The sequence below is a fragment of the Toxorhynchites rutilus genome, chromosome 1 (genome assembly GCF_029784135.1).
Source record: "Toxorhynchites rutilus septentrionalis strain SRP chromosome 1, ASM2978413v1, whole genome shotgun sequence".
NCBI lineage: Eukaryota > Metazoa > Arthropoda > Insecta > Diptera > Culicidae > Toxorhynchites > Toxorhynchites rutilus.
In genome coordinates this window covers 204,708,740-204,725,486 of record NC_073744.1, presented here as the reverse complement: position 1 = coordinate 204,725,486, position 16,747 = coordinate 204,708,740, and the positions used below count along the sequence as shown (strand labels likewise).

Sequence of the window (16,747 nt, the reverse complement as noted above, 5' to 3'; positions counted from 1 at the left end):
TCTGTACATCCACAACCTTCCACTGCAAACTGATATGGTGCTGCTAACTCCTAAGACGAGTTGACATGAAATTCGTCGAACACAAATTAATCCGTAAATAATTTCGATATCAATGGTTCTTTTTTTTCATTTTCATGTTAGGACTGATTCTGAATTTTTTTTGTTCTTCTGAAGTCTGAAATCTGTTAATTCAACAGTCATAGCTAATCCCACCAAACACAAAGCATTAGCTTAGAACAATCAATGTTTCGTTTTGACTGCAACGTTATTTCTGGGTCTACCCATGATTTCTTGCATTTGGAATTGTCTTAATAAATCCCAAACGTGAGTTTCATCATCATAATACATCACATAAAAGTCTTCCATTTCGGCAGGCAACTAGAGAAAACGTGGCATTGAAACAATTGTCAATGGCACTTTCAGATAATTAATTTAGTATCCATCTCCTTCGTCTACAATATTCTCCATGACATGTAAACGTTCGGAAACAGTCATTCCTAATTCGTTCCAAAGTTCTTCAAATAATCGAACTAAGTTTTAAATCAATAATGGCTGATTTATTCCCTGATGGATTTACGAGATTTTTGCATCAATCGATTCGACCACTACCTAACAATTTGATACAATAAATAAAATTATATATTTTGTGAAACTATCTATTGAACAGTTGAAAAATGTGTAGCATCATATTAACGAAAATCCCGCGTTCTGATTGGTCGATTGGCATAAGTGAGCTGTGCTCTCCCAATTAATTATTGATTTTGATATTCTAACAGAAGAAACAAATATTCAGCGCAGTACGCATCGACCAAAATGACAACCAGCTCGTGTATTGTTCGTGTGAGGACAATATCAACCATCTTTAGCTGCTTCCGAAGAATTTCGTGGTATACTACCTCTTTCTGGTGTACATCACATAACTGATTCCAAGTTTATAAGAATAACTTTAACAAGTCTCACACGTTGTTTGGTTGACAAACGGATCTGTATTATAAAATTTCAAATTTGAAATTAAACGAATCACAATTTGGTTCCAAGCTTGATAGTTGTCAAAATTGAGGATTATATTTTCAGAACAACGAAGTAGGATCGGTTAATGTGCATTTAGCATTTCATTCCACCGGATCCCCAACGATCACTGTTTTGAAAACATTGGAGTGATAGAATTTTTCGAGATACTCATTCAGGCGGAATCTACTGTACAACATTACAACGCTTCATCTCCAAAAATAGGATGTGACTCGCTGTTATTTTGTTGTTTACCTAACGCGATTTATTTCACCGAATTTCTTCCCCCGACAATCTGGCTCCAGCTGCCTGAGCGAATCGCATTAAAAATGCTTATCGCGGATCAATGAGCTTGTATCCGTTCGTGAGCGGCGGGAAGAACCCATCATCGCGATTACCGCTGGAGAAAACCGGTAGAAAAACGAAAAACTTGATAATTTATGTGCACGATCCGTTCTGCTGTCACCCGGTGGCGGAAGAGACAAGCAGCAAGCATGGGAGTGGAGAGGGAGCCTCTAGGAAGTATGAGCAGCGCCGCCATCCCACAAGGGTTTCGGTTTATTCATGAACAGAACTTATTCAATGCAGCTGCCTTTCTCAGGTTCCTGTTGCTGACAGCTATGTATACTCACCCCCATATATAGACACCTTGGATCGAGTTGGTTGAATGGCTTCACTCTCGCTGCTATTGGCCGCGGGGACAAAATGGCTGTGCAGCCACTGAAGACACCTAATCAAAGTTGGCGTTGCGGTGAGTTCTCGCTCCGTTCGCTGCCGCAACGCTCTTCATCTCACTGTTGTTATGTTTGAATCACTTTTTTCAATAGGCAATTGAAAAAGACAGTACATACACTCCTACAAATTATTGACGATGATATCTTCCAGTCGATACGAGACGATATTGTGCCGCTGGGATTCACGCCCAATGCCTCTTCCGTCGATTGCTTCTTGTTACGAGGTTAACGCATGAATGAGCGGTTTAGTTGCGATTACAATACAAGGATGTTCCCCAAGCGAGGATACCTCAGGGATTCAACAAAGCCGGGTTCAAGAGGGGCGCACGAAAAAGACAAGAAAATTCAATAAAAAGACAGTTTCGTGACCGAAAAAACCAATACGAGGACCTCCACGTTGTTTGCGTTTCATTCATTGTTGCGTATGGCTTTTCTGTTCCGGTTTGGAGAGTCGATTTCACAGAACGGCGTTCTTATTCCCGAACAGAAGCTTCAACGAACTAAAGTTGTGTTTGCATAGGATATTTACCGGAGTTTACTTTAATGTGTGCTCGTGGTAGGCTGTGATTTGATTGTGTCAAAATATTTTGGTTCGAAGTGAAACACGCGAACAGAGCGCGTGAAGGTAATCGTGCGTGAAGAGGGAAAAACATTGCATCCCATTCCGATGTGTTAAGCAAATGAAGCGCAAATCGACCGTGGAAAACGTCAAGGATATACAGAAAGCCTGCCAGACAGAAAATTTCGTTCACGATGGCGTCACCAGTGAAAACTCATCACCAGCGGGAAAGCGCAGGGAAATGAGAACGGAAATGGAAATTAGCCGATTGGGAGGGCAAATAGAGTGCGAAACCGGAGGCGGGTGGAACCTGGTTCCAAGGGACCCAATCGTTCGCAAATTGGGATTGCCGATGATTTTTTTGGTGTTTAATATCAAATATGTAACTAGTGCTTTAACTTGGTTCGAATTACTCCCAGAAATCTGCACCTCCATCTGTTTTTTGTACACCGAAATGGGAAACCAGCGGATAATGGGGATCATTATCGATTGGTAGTCGGAAAGTAATCAACCGGACCCGAGGGCATGGAGCCGTTTTTTCCCCCACCATGTTTACGGTCTCGTTCGTTGAATCCGTAACAGTAAAGGCACAAAAAAAAAGCCGGCGGAGGTGTACAACACTCGCGCTCCGATGGCTTCCGATGGAATAATACTGGTGAAGTTGTTTTCTTATAAACTTGTACGCGAAACTTTTACAATTATAAGTGGCTGCGAGCATCAATTAGGGGGAAATGTCAATTTGAAGCGCAACTCGCAGGATAGAGTGGAGGGTGGCGAATGCAGCTTGATGGAGGGAAGAAAGTCACAATTTCCAGTGGTATCTTGCAAAGGTCGAGCCCTTTGGCATTAAACGCAACCACAGAACTTTTCTTGTGTTATTCAATGCTGCTCAAATGTTCAGATGCTGATATTATCCTGGATCCACTTCACTGTAGGATAGCATAAACATCAGTGGGAAACTCCGAGAAGCAACTGATGACTCAATTGCACGTGTGAATTATTGTCTTCAAACTGTAGTTGCTGAATCCATACGCAATTATCGGCGAAAGTTTTTAATTGGGGGCAAGCTGGAGAGATAAAAAATTTTAAAATCTATATAAACAAAAATGTAGGGCAAAATCTGTTGGTAAGCGGAAAACCCGAAGAAGGGATGGTCCGATTTTAGCCTCCTGTATTTTGTTGTATTCGTCTCTTCCCGTAGATCAATATAGTGGAGAGAAAAATCGGAAAATTTTCGGAAAATTGAATTCCCACATGTTCAAAAATTACATCATAACAAGCGTTGTTATTCCATTCGATATTTGCGCTATCGAAATTGATCTTTGTTCGTAAGTGGAAATGGATTTTCAGGCAAAATAACGCATTTCCATATCTTATACACATTCGTTTAGCCGCACTTGAAAAAAAACTTGAAACACTTACAAAACAACTAGGAATGTTCTTTTTATGGGGATACTTATTTGCTGTAGATAGTATATTTAGGTCAATTTTATTGAAAGGGCGTGCGTCACAATCACACACACAAGGCGGCATCGGTGGATATAAACATTCAAACGTCGTTTTTTCCCAAGAAATACGTTTAGCCGCAGGGCATAAAAATCGAGTTTTCGTATAATCACCAAGCCTGTATCTGTGTTTTTTGAAAAAATACTTGGGAATGTTCAATTTACAAGATAAATATTAGATGTGCAACGTAAGAAGTTGGTCAGATTAATGATTTACGTAGAATTTCAAAAAATGGCGAAAGGTATTCTATTGACGGAAGAGGGGCGGAAAATGATAAAGATATTCATTGAACAAAAGTTTTCTAATCGCTCGATCGTAACAAAAATTGGTCGATCTGAGAAAGTGGAATGGAATTTCTCTAAATAGTGCCAGAAACATGGGATATAACGACCAACAAATGGGAACACCAAAGTTACTTTGCGTCTTGAAGGTCGAATAAGACACGAAGCAACCAATAAACGATGTCCTGCTCATACATTAAAGCAGAATCGGTTGTTCCAGTAACGAAGAGGCATATTGCGCGCATCTTGTATGAGTCACCAAACATCATGTGGAAGAAACCTCAAGGGAAGCCGAAACTGACCGCCACCCATAAGCAGAACCATCCCATTTTCGCCCGGCAATACATGGAATGGAAACTAGAATGGAGAAATGGTCCGGACTGTTACAGTTGCTATTGGTACAATTTGAGTCAACGGCATGTCGTGAGATCGAAGCGAAACTTTGGGGCGGAAGTTTGACAGTGTGTGGAGCCGTTTCCTATCACAGCAAGTTTCTCATTTGTTTCATTTTCACCCGAATGAACTCCGAAAAGTATCTTCAATTACTGGAGGAGGTTTTGATTGGCCATATTGAGAATAACGCTACCGAGGATGTCGTTTTTTCAGCAAGATTATGCATAGATCCACGTTTCCAAGCAATCGAAGGCATGGTTTGCCGAGATGGACATTCCGCTTCTTGAATGACCTGCTGGCAGTCGATTGCAATCCCATAGAGAACCTATGGAGAATCTTGGCCGAGATGGTCTATGCAAACGGATGACAATTTGACAACATTTCCAGTCTCAAGGCAGTCATTCAAGAATGTTGGGCTATAATCAATATGGCAACACTTTAGAAGCTGTCTGACTCGATGCCAAATCGAGTTTTCGAAGTGATCCGAAATGGAGGTGGACATACTAAATATTAGCTACCGATTGGACACGAAATTTGCCGCACAAATTTTCTTTTATTGAAATTTTAGGATGAGGCTAAAAGAATGTCCACCCTGATTCCACATATTTGAATTACATAAAAAACAAAAAGTGAATTTACACTTTTTTTAGAATGAATTCGATGAAAATAAACAATAATCGTCTTTTATGAGCAAAACTGTACAAAGAATTGACTTTTTTTAACAATATTGCGAAAATATAGGATGCGGCTAAACGAATGTAAACCACTGTGTATCTATAAATAAAAATGGAAGGGCAAATGTGTTGGTAAGCGCGAACCCGAGGAAGGAATGGTTCAATTTGAGTCATCTATATTTCGTTGTATTCGTCTCTTCCCGTAGATCAATATAGCGGAGAAAAAACTCGGAAAATTCGGAAAATTGAATTCCCATATGTTCTACAATTAGCTAAGCGTTGGTAGTCCATTTGATATTGGCGCTAACGAAATTGATTTTTGTTCGAAAGTGGAAAAGGATTTTCAGACGGAATAACACATTCCTATATCTTCTATCTATATAAACAAAAATGTGTTGGTGTGCCCTAAACCCGAGGAAGGAATGGTCCGATTTGCGCTATCTTTATTTTGTAATATTCTCTGTATCAAACATGTATTCCATGCAACGAATAAACATGTTATTTCCAAATGCTTGAAGAATCTTGAACGAGAATTGTGTCTGAAAATAATTTTATATTATAAGGACGAATTTTTGTAGAAGTACTAGACAATTCATAGTAAAAGATTTTTTTTATCTGTATTATAGTGATTTTCAACTCATTAGGCTGGTTCGTCACTTTTACTTCCATTTTTGGAAGAATGTCGGGAGTGAGAATTGAGCTCGTGACCTTTAGCGTGAGAGGCATGGATGTTACCACTACGCCAGATCGCCTCCAGTAAAAGAAAATAGTATAGGGTCAAAGGGTTATCAATCAATGAAGAGTTCAGTGATTGGACTCACTAACTTTCACTTAGTAAGAAAACGTGGATGTTTGAAAGCATTCAAATCAAAAAATCTATTTTGGGCGGGACGAAGTTCGTCGGGTCAGCAAGTATAATATAATGTTGTTCAGTCAAGCACGCATGACGTTGAAAATGAGAATTCAGCCCTTTACCAGAATGAAGAAGCAAATGATTACCCTATAACTAGAAAAAGTCAACTACAACGTTGGTGAGGGGTATTCCAATGCATCACAGATCTATAACCATCAAAACACTGAGAGAAATAATTAGTACATATTTATATAATAAATTTTATTCAACATTTATAGCAGAATATCGGCTCTACATCAACATGGTATATGATGCACCTAACTGGCATATACATACTTGCCAGAAAACAACATACACAAATACATATACAAATAAATAAATATTGTCATTCGAATATACGATTTATCACAGACGTAGAGAAAACCAAACCACGAAAAATTTCTCCGTCAACTGTGATTATAACCTCACAAATCGTCAGTTTTATGTATGAGAATATTTATGGGTTATAAATGATGTATCAGACCGTTGAAAAAGTTTTAACTCATCTGTGCTTTGGTGGTTTCGTACAAACGAGAGCATGATGGGTGCATCCAATGTGGTAATGTATTTTGGAAGCAAGGTGGAGCAAGGTTACGCAGGTCTTGCAGCCTGCGTAAGAGAGGCATCCGATAATGTGCATGATACGATACCAAGTAGCCTGCGTGAGAGAGGTACGATAGCACGCATGAAGGCGGCATTCGATGCGCTCACCGAATGGTGGAACGTAAGACGGAGCAATGTCTCGTATGTCTGCAGGACGGTTTCGTGCATACGATAGGTCACCGAGTGGCCTGCGTATGATAACGATAACGATAGTGCATCATGGGCGCCCTGAATCACCATATCACCACCAGACGACGACACTATACATACGACATCACGGATCTTGATGTTTCAACTTTATCTGTATTATAGTGATTTTCAACTCATTAGGCTGGTTCGTCACTTTTACTTCCATTTTTGGAAGAATGTCGGGAGTGAGAATTGAGCTCGTGACCTTTAGCGTGAGAGGCATGGATGTTACCACTACGCCAGATCGCCTCCAGTAAAAGAAAATAGTATAGGGTCAAAGGGTTATCAATCAATGAAGAGTTCAGTGATTGGACTCACTAACTTTCACTTAGTAAGAAAACGTGGATGTTTGAAAGCATTCAAATCAAAAAATCTATTTTGGGCGGGACGAAGTTCGTCGGGTCAGCAAGTATAATATAATGTTGTTCAGTCAAGCACGCATGACGTTGAAAATGAGAATTCAGCCCTTTACCAGAATGAAGAAGCAAATGATTACCCTATAACTAGAAAAAGTCAACTACAACGTTGGTGAGGGGTATTCCAATGCATCACAGATCTATAACCATCAAAACACTGAGAGAAATAATTAGTACATATTTATATAATAAATTTTATTCAACATTTATAGCAGAATATCGGCTCTACATCAACATGGTATATGATGCACCTAACTGGCATATACATACTTGCCAGAAAACAACATACACAAATACATATACAAATAAATAAATATTGTCATTCGAATATACGATTTATCACAGACGTAGAGAAAACCAAACCACGAAAAATTTCTCCGTCAACTGTGATTATAACCTCACAAATCGTCAGTTTTATGTATGAGAATATTTATGGGTTATAAATGATGTATCAGACCGTTGAAAAAGTTTTAACTCATCTGTGCTTTGGTGGTTTCGTACAAACGAGAGCATGATGGGTGCATCCAATGTGGTAATGTATTTTGGAAGCAAGGTGGAGCAAGGTTACGCAGGTCTTGCAGCCTGCGTAAGAGAGGCATCCGATAATGTGCATGATACGATACCAAGTAGCCTGCGTGAGAGAGGTACGATAGCACGCATGAAGGCGGCATTCGATGCGCTCACCGAATGGTGGAACGTAAGACGGAGCAATGTCTCGTATGTCTGCAGGACGGTTTCGTGCATACGATAGGTCACCGAGTGGCCTGCGTATGATAACGATAACGATAGTGCATCATGGGCGCCCTGAATCACCATATCACCACCAGACGACGACACTATACATACGACATCACGGATCTTGATGTTTCAAATTTCTAATACGATGTAGTATGGACTCAATTACGATTTAATATTATTTCCTGTAGAACGATTTTCCACATCATGTTACAACAAACATTAAATCGTATGAATAGCCATAATTAAAGGCGATACACATACATCGAAGACACATTTGACACATGATATATGATGTATATAACTGGCATATACACGCAAAAGTGGAGGCGATTTACGTATATGCCATATTTTATACGCATACAAAGTCGTACATAACGATATACGATGCTTTTTACACTGATATGTGATCGTCGGTATTTCGGTTTGGATGGTCGAATCAACTTCGTAAACCACTCTGAGCATTAAAACAACCTTTTGTAGTGTTTCTTCTTGCGTATTTAAGCGTTAGAGTGTGAATTCGATCGTTTTTCTGCGGCGTAATATTCGGTTGAAATGTTCTTATCAGTTCACGTTTGCGTCTCTAACTTTCGGTATGAAAAAGTAATCGTATTCGTAATTTTCTTTTTAATTTTTGTCTACTCTGTATTTTTCGATATTAAAAATAACCGTAGTGATAGATAGTGTGCCCGTGGCCTAGTGGTTAGCGTCTCACATTATCATGCCGGGTGTTCGGGTTCGATTCCCGTTCTGGCCGGGTGATTTTCCGTCAGAGAGATTTCCTTCAACTAGCACTGTGGTCACGCGTATTCTAGAGCTTGCCCCTCGGCGGAATACATTCCAGGCGTGTTATTTGGCTTATGTAATCTCTACTCTATTAATAAATGACGCTAGTTAATGCATACGTTGAGACGGCAAAAGTTCCACAGGGAATGTTAACGCCATTCAAGAGGTGATGGATAGTGACGACGAACTGCAGAGAAAGTTCGAAGAGTTCAATAGAATATACCTTAGTGATATCAAATCTTCTTCATCATCTGATCCAGATACTTTGATCCCGGCGATGACAACTTGTTAACTATGATTGAAGATGACAGTCTTCCTTCAACTGCCAACTCCAGTATTTATTCAGGTACTGTTATATTGAACGAAAGGACTGAGGATGATGACAGTGACTGGATTGCCACTAGATAAATGTTAGGTAGAGAGGAAGAGGCCGACATCGATATTCCCAATTGCTGTGAGTGGCAATGTAATAAAATCATTCCAAAATTGTTCTAATGGTTTCAGGTCCTCGAAAAGTTGGAAAAAAACGAAATGAGCAGAAGAAGAGCCGAAGTGGTTTCAAAAAAAAAACCAACTTTGATGCTAAAGAAACAGCAAACAGATCGCTTAGAAAATCAAAATGAAATTTTGTAAATTTTTCCATGCGTTTCGAAATAAATATTTTTATCGGGCTAGTACGAAAACTGTATTCACGGCGTCAATATTCGACTCAGAGACTTTGGAGTTGTTTTAAACGATTGTTCAGGGTTTTCTGGTCCCGAATCGCTGAAAAAGTGAATCTGCCAAAAATCGCTGTTTTTATACCGAATTAAGACTTAATCTAATAAATAAAACGGTGGTTTTCGCATTGTCTACAATTTTAAATGTACACAATGTATCCTTTGATCGACATTGTGTGTGATTTTGATTCGATCTCACTTTATATGCTACTTCCAATATGCCAAGTTATGCGATTTAATGTTTGCTGTGGTATGTAACATAAATGCCAGATCCGATGGACATCCCCACCAGAGGTTAGTCTATTTTACTCGATAGCATACGTAAACTTGAATGTGTCATATCTAAAAACTGTGGTGAGAAAAGCACATTAAACATTTTAATTGTTGCCATAAGACAATACGGAGGTAAGAGTTTTGATATTATTGTAAGACGTGCATTTTCACCGGATAAATGTAGTCGATATTCGGCTTTCGAATCATGGTGCTGCTTGACAATATTTTCAACAATTTCTCCTTATAGGCTAAATCAATAATTAGCATGGTAGAAAATAACTAGAGTGGTTAAATTTTTCAAAATGCTCGTTATATTTACCAATTATTTCTTTCAGTGTAGTTTTTATTTTGTGCTTCCATATTTTTTAATTAATATTTTTTGAGTGCATCATTGACGTTCTCCTCAGTGTTTTTTGACGTTTGAATAGTCAGCCCAGTTAGAGAGCAGAATTCGTTAACTGGGCTGTCCATTCCGCTCAGCTAGCGGACAACCGCTGTATATTATTTTCTTGATATAAATTGCTATGGAGCGCCCAAATCAATTGACGCAAACATCTCATGAGTAATGAGCGTTCGAAATTGGCAATTTTTCACAATAAAGGGCGAACACGAAATTATTGCGACACATTCAACAGAGCATAACTTTTTTACCATTGGGTAAAAATCAACCAAATTTTGCACACTTTCTCATTGATGTGTATTGTCTACATGCTGTCAAACTCGAAGTCGTGTTTTTCGATTCAACGAAAATGGAGGTGAACCAACGCGAGTCGAGAGAGCAAATTCTTTCCAAACATCTGGAATTTCCTGACCTGTCGCACCGGCAGTTGGGAAAAATGTTGAACATTCACCATTCAACCGTCTCCAGAATGTTGAAGCGGTTCCAGGAGCGGTTGACGTTGGACCACGGCAAAGGAGCTGGAAGAAAACCGGGACCGGAGAATAAAAAGACGGAGGGAAACGTGAAGCGGATGATTAAAGCAAATCCCAACGTCTCAAGCCGTGATTTGGCTGAAAAGATCGTCATGTCGCAGAGCTACGTCCAGAATGCAAAGAAGAGAGCTGGACTACATACATACAAGGTACAGAACTTCCCAAACCGCGATGAGCGGCAACAAAATATGGCTGCTGTGTGATGGATGACGATTTTAAGCCGATTTTAAGCAAATTCCGGGGTTGGAGTTTTTCACCGGCAAGAGCAAGTTCGATGTGGACGACAAATTTAAGAAGAAGAAAATGTCGAAGTTCGCCTCCAAATATCTCGTTGGGCAGGCCATCTGCTCTTGCGGACTGATGAGTGAGCCTTTCGTGGCAAAGGGCACAGTAAATGGCGAGATCTACAAATCTGAGTGCCTCGAGAAGCGCCTTTTGCCCTTCTTGCAGCAGCACGACGAAGCTCCGCTATTTTGGCCAGATTTGGCATCATGCCACTATTCTAAAAGTGTCCTGAAGTGGTATGAGGCCAATTCTGTCCATTTTGTTCCAAAGGACACGAACCCGCCAAACTGTCCGGAGCTGCGCCCAGTGGAACAGTACTGGGCAATAATGAAGCGGGAACTTCGGAAGAGCAAGAAGACAGTCAAAGACGAGAAGGACATGTTAAGACAATGGAAAAAAACTGAGAAACTGGTACCGGATGACACTGTAAAGACTTTGATGGAGGACATCAAGCGAAAATGCGTTCACTTTTACACTCAAGGCTCCATCGATTGACTTTTCTTTTGATTTTTGAAGTAAATATATGTATAAAACTACCCTAAAATTTTGGTTTGATTCTAAACATTATAAGAAAATTGGCATGACATTTTCGGTGTCGCAATAATTTCGTGTTCGCCCTTTACGATCGATTTTGGTTTTTAAATTTTTACCCCAAATATGTTCCCGAAAAACGTAATTCTACGTCAACAAAAGTCATCATTGAGAGGAAATGATATTTTTAAATGTAGCATTTTTTATTATCAGTCATTCTTTTTATGTCACGCCGAAGTACACGCAAGCACACGTGTACTCACTCGAAACCCATTCATTTATCACCGATGACACCACCATGAATAAATCGTTGGATAATTTTTCCTCATGAATAGCATTTCCCGACCAATATGGTCCGATTCTTTCAACAGTCAGACAGACAGCATTTTAACTACGGTTGACAGCTGGCGGATGCCCTTCTCGTGAAAGTTGTCAATTTCGGAGCAGGCTTTTAAGTCTCCTGTGGGATGCTGTGTCCACACACATCCCTCCGGCAGCGCTCATCGTGTCACCGTAATTCATCGCATCACCGAATTAACGCTGGAGGCAGCAGCAGCAGCAGCGACGGCCTCTAGCGCCGGAAAATAAAAGCTGGCCGTCGTCATCCCATCGGCAGAGTCAGCAGCCGCTAGTAATTAAGCCAAATGGGTCGCTCTCAAGTGGCAATTTTCTTGGTAATTAGTTTTGGGAAATTGGCTTCTCCTGCCGCCGCTTTTTGGCTTTCGGATCGGCGGACGATTTCCGTCAAATGTCAGTGCGGTGCCGCATCTCTTCCCGCAGAGGAAGGCGAGATATGTATAGGGAAAGAGAGCTACTGGTTGCCTCGATAAAATATTTAAACCTCAGTTAATGGATTTTTATTACCGAGAAATGTAACACCTCGGCCGGAGCGAGATGCCGCAAGTTACATCATCGCCGAGTTTGGGATATATTCATACGAGAAAAGTTGTTTCGGAGGAGAGCGAGAAAACAATTTATTTTTTATGATCTAGCCCCGGGGGTGCTAATAGTGCGAAGAGGCCGGGTAATTATTCTCGCCCTGGCTAAGCGAAACCAATTAACGACTTATAATTAAGCAATTATTGTTTCACTAGAGGTCCTTTCCGTCCCTGGCTGTGCAAACAGACAGGCGCTCCTTCCGGCCGTCCGTCCGTTTGGCTCCCTAGTTCACGCAACATTGTTTTCTATTCAATTAACAAAACAAGAAAATCGTGGCAATTTTCTAAATTAGAGCATTCACTTCCCGACTCGACAAGTGTCCGTGTCCGGCGGAATGGTTGTTTTTGCTTACTTTCTTTCTCCCCGATGTCAGTGAAATTAGCGCATGGAAAATTTCGATGTAAACGTTGTAATCATGAGTAATGTTTTTCCATCAAATTGAAGACATAAACATTCATAAATTTTCTCTGAATTCTAAAGTACGTCTCAGGCGGAGGATGCGAGAGTTTGTTCGCGTCCACATCACTGCGCATTTAAACACGTGTCATCTGTGCGGAACTATACAGAAATGGTATCTTCGAAACAGTGTTTGTTTGTGTTTGCTAGAAACGCAGCTCAAGCTGTTGAATCTTTCCAGGGCTTCTAGCAAACGTTTCGTGACATATCCCATGTCAACACACGATACCGTGAATTCGACTCCCGTTGTCTCCGCCCCTCAGTTGTTTTCCTCCTCGCGGGTTACATTTCGCCGTTGTTAGAATAATTTTCTCGAGAACTGAAACCTCATTACGAAAATTAGGTTTTCTGTTTTGGAATCAAATCAAAAACAGCCACCCTTCTTCTTCTGTCCGGACCTGGGCTCCCGGGGGTTGGGTTGGGATGGATTCGTCGGACGGGAAATTGTGCTCCTCGTGCTCGCCCTTCCCCCCCCCCCATAGGGTTCCGGGATGCGGGAATGATGGTGTTTTCTGTTTGGCTTGTTATCGGATCATCTTTCGTCCTCCGTTTTTCTACCCCATTTATGACATAGCTTCGCTGATGATGGTTGGAATGAGATGATGAAAAGCGTCATCCCTGTCTGCACTGTCTGGGCCTGATTTTGGTTGTTGTGGAACCTTTGAATAATTGGGGTCCTGATATTATATAAATTATCCCTGTTTACATTTGTTTTCCTCTGGATTCTCTTTGCAATTGCCCAATTTATTCTAATCGGGTAGTGTTCCGAGGACATGGCTGCAGTCCTTCGTCACAGTTTTGGATGATGGGAACCCAGATTCTCTCAAGCCTTATATTAGTCATACACGAATAAAATGGACCAATTTCAGCGATTTTTCATAATATCGCCCAGTCGCCTGGTGGTGAATCCACGTAGGCATCGTCAATCGTAGCAACCCGGTTGTGCTCAGGAAAAAAGGTTACAGGAGGGTTGTGTCTGAGCATAGTTGATGTAGGATCGCATAGTTGTCACGACCGTATAGTTGAGGTAGGATTGCATTAGACTATATTTTGCATATTAATTGTGAATATGTTGTACCCTCACAGCAACTCACACGTTAATAACATCCGCCACATAACCCAAACAGATATGACAGTACATTCAACATGAACAACAATCGATTTAATAGTAGCGAATCCAGCAGCAGGAACAATAATCAACGCAGGAACAACATTAACAATCATCAAACGAGAAACAATACCGTGCTTCTACCACCGAACAGAGTACTCTTGGCAGCGGCTAAACATCAGTTCGCTAGGCCACCCAAAACGAATCCACGAATGATCAACTGCCAAAGAGGAGAGGTGCTTAATCCATATCCTGTGGACCATTAACCTCCACACACAACGCAGCTACATTCATCGTCTCATAATAACGTGCATGCCATGCTGCTGTACGACCCATAACGTTTGCTCGAGTTTTCACCACCACTGACGCATTCTTTGGAATGAAGATGTAGTTCATATTGGTTTACTTTTTTTTTTAATATAAATTCGTTTATTTTTACAGGCTCAGTTACATAAGTTTAAAGGAGCCGAAATCTTAAATATATTTTTAAAGATATATATATATGAACAATTTTCTTAAATCTATGGTTAGTAATGTGGGAAACTGATTACTCGCGGTGGACTCGAGATTAGAAGGGTGACATATTTTTCTCAGGAAAAGGATGGGGTATAAGGAAATTATTACAATGTTGATAATCACACACACTCAATTCTTAAATCTATCCGTACATCTGTTGTGAATTTACATTTCATTCTCCTGTTTATAGCAAGCGGACCAATTACTCACAAAGGAAGAAATGGAGGGTATAAGGATATAAGGATAATCACACACGAACATCGATGGATTTAAGGAAAACATATATTTGGGACATGTAATCAAGGTCTAACCGAGCCAACACATCTCTCACCGGCACATTGGGCTGCCTTCCTCTAGCCCGAAGAGAGTTTTCTAAATTCGATCTGGCAACAAGGTACTCCTCGCACGACCAAACAACGTGTTCGATGTCGTGGTAACCTTGGCCACAAGCACAGATATTGCCATCGGCAAGATTAAAACGAAAGAGTAGCGCGTCTAACGAACAGTGATTGGACATGAGTCGAGAGAAGGTGCGAATAAAGTCCCGACTTAAGTCCAGACTTTTGAACCATGGTTTGAGGCTAACCTTAGGGATAATCGAGTGAAGCCACCGACCCAATTCATCTTCGTTCCACTTACGTTGCCAGTTAGCGATGGTATTTTTACGGACTGAAGAATAAAATTCATTGAAAGCGATTTGACGCTGATAAATATCGCCTTCGATTGCACCTACCTTTGCCAATGAGTCAGCCCTCTCATTACCCGGAATTGAGCAATGTGAAGGGACCCAGACAAAGGTAATGACATAACAGCGTCTGGTTAAAGCACTCAAATTTTCTCGTATTCTCTCAAGGAAATGCGGCGAGTGCTTTTCCGGCCTCACTGAACGGATAGCTTCGACAGAGCTAAGACTATCCGTTACAATGTAATAGTGTTCAACAGGTCGTGAGGCGACGCTGTCCAGCGCCCAGTGTATCGCTGCCAATTCAGCAATATACACTGAGCAAGGAAACTGAAGACTATGGGAGGTGCTGAAAATTTTGTTGAACACTCCAAATCCTGTGAACTCGTTTATAGTGGACCCATCCGTAAAGTACATATTATCACAATCGATACCCCCATACTTTGCATCGAAGGTCGTTGGAGCGATCCTCGATCGTTGATAATCTGAATATTCATGGATATCTTGCTTCATGGACAGATCAAAATGTACAGAGGAATTGATGTAGTCAGGAAAACAAACACGGTTGGGAATATACGAAGAAGGATCAATTCATGATATGGGCTCATGAATCCAGAGTGAGAATTTAGCTCGATCAGCTGTTTCTTCCGATTTCCGATCACCAATGGGTTCATAACCTTACACCGGATGAGGAACCGAAGAGATAATAAATTGAAGCGATCTTTTAGTGGGAGTACGCCTGCCAAAACCTCGAGACTCATGGTATGCGTTGAGGGCATACATCCCAACGCAATACGGAGACAAAGATACTGAATTCGCTCGAGTTTAATGAGGTGTGTTTTGGCAGCTGATTGAAAACAGAAACTGCCATACTCCATCACTGAGAGAATAGTTGTTCGATACAACATTATAAGATCTTCGGGGTGGGCTCCCCACCAGGTGCCGGTAATTGTACGGAGAAAGTTTATTCTTTGTTGACATTTTTTACTCAGATACCTAATATGGGCCCCCCAAGTACATTTGGAGTCGAACCAGACCCCAAGATACTTGAATGACATAGCATGAGTGATCGGTTTACCCAAAAGTTGAAGCTTTGGTTTTGCTGGTCTATGCTTCCTAGAAAAAACCACCATCTCTGTTTTCTCCGTGGAGAATTCGATCCCTAGCCCAATGGCCCAGGTTGAAAAATTGTTCAAAGTATCTTGTAAGGGTTCTTGTAGGTCGGATTCTGTTGATCCTACGACAGAGACCACTCCATCATCTGAAAGTTGTCTTAGGCTGCAATTTTGTGTAAGGCAATTGTCGATGTCGCTTACATAGAAGTTGTACAAAAGGGGGCTTAAACATGAGCCCTGGGGGAGGCCCATGTAAGAGACCCGACTTACTGCCGAATCTCCGTGAGAAAAGTTCAAATGTTTCTCACAAAGCAAGTTATATAACATATTATTCAATAGAGGCGGCAGACCCCGAGAGTGAAATTTGTCCGACAAAACCTCTATTGAAACAGAATCGAAGGCCCCCTTTATGTC

The 16,747-nt window shown here is 40.9% G+C and overlaps 1 protein-coding gene across 2 annotated transcripts in view; it reads right to left on the bottom strand.

Annotated features, from left to right (window-relative positions):
- The window catches only part of LOC129762865 (uncharacterized), a 343,596-nt gene that overhangs the window by 150,972 nt on the left and 175,877 nt on the right, over positions 1-16,747 (bottom strand). The gene's annotated exons all lie outside the window — the stretch shown is intronic.